This window comes from Canis lupus, chromosome 37, assembly GCF_003254725.2.
Source record: "Canis lupus dingo isolate Sandy chromosome 37, ASM325472v2, whole genome shotgun sequence".
Lineage (NCBI taxonomy): Eukaryota > Metazoa > Chordata > Mammalia > Carnivora > Canidae > Canis > Canis lupus.
In genome coordinates, this window is record NC_064279.1 from 28,436,873 (window position 1) to 28,440,496 (window position 3,624).

Below are 3,624 nucleotides of genomic sequence, written 5' to 3' on the forward strand. Positions count from 1 at the left end.
TTCAGTGCCTCTCATCTGATGAGGAACGTCAGTAGGGCGCGCACTGGGCTCCCAGATGGGAGGCAGAGCCCGAGATCAGCCCTGAGGTCTCTGCTTGCTTTGCTCTGATCCCTCACCTCTCTAGTCATTCTCAGTCCTTCCTCTCCTGTTTCTCCTGGGTACCAACCAGGCCATAATCTCCAACCTGAGCCCCATCAGAGATTTGGGTGTGGCCCGACTAGGTGGCCAGATGACTTGGCTCGCCTCTAAGGTGTTGCCCAAGCATGGCAGTAGCCCACTCTGGGCTGCCTTGGGACACTGCTCTACACCACCCCTTCTTGGTGAACCCATGATAGCTTTGGAAACTGGAATGTCTGCATTTCAAATCTGTGTTGGCCCGTGGCCCATTGAGTGGTCAAGTGCTAAACATGACTAAATGATACCAGATTAGCTACAAATTGGTCAGGCCAAGCATGCACTTTTATAGCTCCTTTATTCAATAATGACATCACTAACAATTACTTTAAAATTTTTATTATGGAGAATGTCAAACATATATAGAAGTAGAATGGGATAATGAACTCCCATGCACCCATCAGACAGCTTCAGAATTACTTTTTAAGTTTATGACTATAAAAATAGTTGCATAACTAGCAAATCATTTCAATACTGCACAATTACATTTTGACTAAAGCCATATTTGCACTTCAGCCGTGTTGGCAGCCTTGCCTTTCAAGATCGTATCCTGCCCTCCTCAGTTATGATAGACCATTCCTCCTGGCCAACTTAGTCTGAACAGTTTAAGCCAATCTACCCAAGATATTATGTGTTTGCTCCCTTTTGTAAAAATAGAAGGTAATTGAAAAGGTCATAAAAATGTTCATCCATGAGGTCAGTCCATGCAGTTTTCCTTTTTGTCTCTGATAGCAATTTGGCAGGAGAGCGTATTTACTGCCTCTGATCTCAACCATAAAAAGGCCAGGGGGGTAACACAAACCATGCAGCCTCCCTTAATAATTAATTACACGGCCCATCCATGAGTTTATCTAAACAGTTTTTGAAGCCATTTCTATTTCTAGCCTGTGCCAGTTCTGAAAAAGCCCAGTAGAGACCATGGGGATATCAGGGCTGAACCAGGAGGTAGGGACAGGCCATAAAATACACATACATGCGTTTTACTCCACTGGATACAAATGGAATCCAAAACCAAGCAGTAAAGGTAGCAGGTGAACCAGAAAAAGTTTCTCCTTATTACTAAAGAGCCTATCACCTAAACCAACACATCCTCACCCAGTAAAGGTAAAATCAGACATGCCTGCTGGGTTGTGTTGTCTTTTGTGGTTAAAATGTAATTCTGAAGATGATGAATTTTCATCCCCAAACAAGCTCATTAATTTTACAAAACAGACAAAACCTTTAAGTCCTCCACCAAAGTTGATGTGTGTCCCTTTCCCTGCCCCTTCTTTTTCTTGAGGCATCACATGCTCATCTTTAGTAGGATGCGGCGAGGGAGGGAGGAAAAGATCTGAGTCCAAGGGAAAGAAAAAATCAAGGACAGTGAGTTCTGAGGGACACCATATATGAAGGAGAAACATTGGTTCTTTGTAATAACGTTGTGTTCGCTCGAATTATGTTAGTTAGAAAAAGCCCAATATAAAATTCTAATAAAGTCTCTCAAAGGACAAGTTCTGTATACTACAAATTTCTCCAAATCAAAAATTCATTTATCGTAACCTGAGTCGGTACTACTGCCATTACAGAGGATTGTTTCTGTGGCTACATCAAAATAACTGTCATCCACCATCAGGTTTAGTCTTGAGTCGTGTGAGTTTGAATGAGATCTGAAAGCATTCCTTGAACCAAATGCAGTCTTGTATTGCTACCAGATGCTTTTCCTTTAACAGTGCTTGGGTTTCTTAGCTGAACTCACTGGATTTCTCTTCTGGAAGCTTCTGGCATTTTCTGAGCAGCCTGAGAAGGTGGGTTCTCCCTTTAGGTACTAACTGGGGCACAATCGGAAGACAACTGCGTGATGATGATGGTCAGTGTTGCAACTTAATCACAGGGGAAACTATGGCTCAGTTGTTGTTAACTTCTCCAGGGCTGAGACTCTCTGCCCCCAGGGGAAACAGAACCGAAGGCCGTGTTCCCTTGTCTACTCTGGGACACTCACTGTGACCTATATAACCACCTGATGGCAGTCCAAGGTAAGACGCCTCCGCTCTCTTGTCATGGGGAGGAGCTTCGCAGGCTGTGGTTCCTTGGCCTGAAAGGCTCGCACCTCCAGGACAACCCCTCCTCACCCTGTGTGCTTCAGCTCTTCCCCAGCGAAGCTGCTCCCAGTCGGGCCATGTTTCTTTCACTAGGCAGGCAAAGAACCCAGGTTATAGACCATTTATATTGCCCATAAATTACTTATAAAATCTTCTGCATATACTGTATTTGTGTCTTGATCTCTATCTTGAGGATGTTTAATTCATTGTGGAAGGACCTTAATCTAGAAGACACACTCCAGGTGTGGTTAGCGTTTAAAAGCTCTAAATATGCTTCAACGTGGATGGAACTGGAGGGTATTATGCTGAGTGAAGTAAGTCAGTCGGAGAAGGACAAACATTATATGTTCTCATTCATTTGGGGAATATAAATAATAGTGAAAGGGAATATAAGGGAAGGGAGAAGAAATGTGTGGGAAATATCAGAAAGGGAGACAGAACGTAAAGACTGCTAACTCTGGGAAACGAACTAGGGGTGGTAGAAGGGGAGGAGGGCGGGGGGTGGGAGTGAATGGGTGACGGGCACTGGGGGTTATTCTGTATGTTAGTAAATTGAACACCAATAAAAAATTAAAAAAAAAATAAAAAAATAAAAGCTCTAAATAAATAAATAAATAAACAAACAAACAAACAAATAAATAAATAAATACAAACCTACACTCCGGGGACAGCTACACAAAGACTTTGACTATCTCTTTTCATCCACCAGAGGGTTTAACAATCAGTAAATTGCATATTTAAAGATAATTTTCATTGGTTGGATGCCTGGCATTTTAAAAATGTGCGTTGGCTAGACTCTCAGTGTACCCTCTCTCACCTCTGCAGCAAAGGGTAAAGAGAGGAGTAAGCCTGGTGGCAGACAGCCGGCAGAAGGATGCCTTACCTGTAGGAATCCATCGGGTCCTGGGTTCCGCGGGGGATGTTGACACCTGACTCTTGCTGCCTGAATGCTGGCACACTAATTTCAAGTGAGGTTTTAAATTAGTGCACCCAACGGCCTTGCTGCTCGGGGTGCTATGTGGGGACCTACTGAGCTGGCTGGAAACATGGGTCTCAGGCCTCAGGCCTTAGGCATTTCAACTAGATCCATGGTGACTTCCACGCACCCACGCTTACGGGCCGAGGGCTGGAACGTCATCATGCTTACAGACCAGTTTGTATAAATGCTTTTATTTTTCTTTTGGGATGCCAGCTTCCTGATAACGGTTGGCGTGACACAATTCTGTCGGAGGCTTCCTGTCACTCTAACTGACACCTAGTTATCAGTCCGGGAGTGGAGAAGAACTGCAGGCCTGGCCAAAGTTAGCTTTGGAGCCTGCCTTTATCTTTGGTAAATAACCTTATCTTTGCAAACTACCAAGTTGGCTTATAG

At 44.0% G+C, this 3,624-nt stretch overlaps 1 long non-coding RNA gene across 1 annotated transcript; it reads right to left on the reverse strand.

The window, feature by feature from the left end:
* Positions 1 to 497: 497 nt before the first annotated feature.
* Positions 498 to 3,397, reverse strand: LOC118353490 (uncharacterized). The gene is made up of 2 exons (XR_004812555.2): positions 3,136 to 3,397; positions 498 to 2,341 (listed from the first exon to the last, which is right to left on the reverse strand). It is a non-coding gene; the product is annotated as an uncharacterized LOC118353490 (long non-coding RNA).
* Between the last annotated feature and the right edge of the window lie 227 nt (positions 3,398 to 3,624).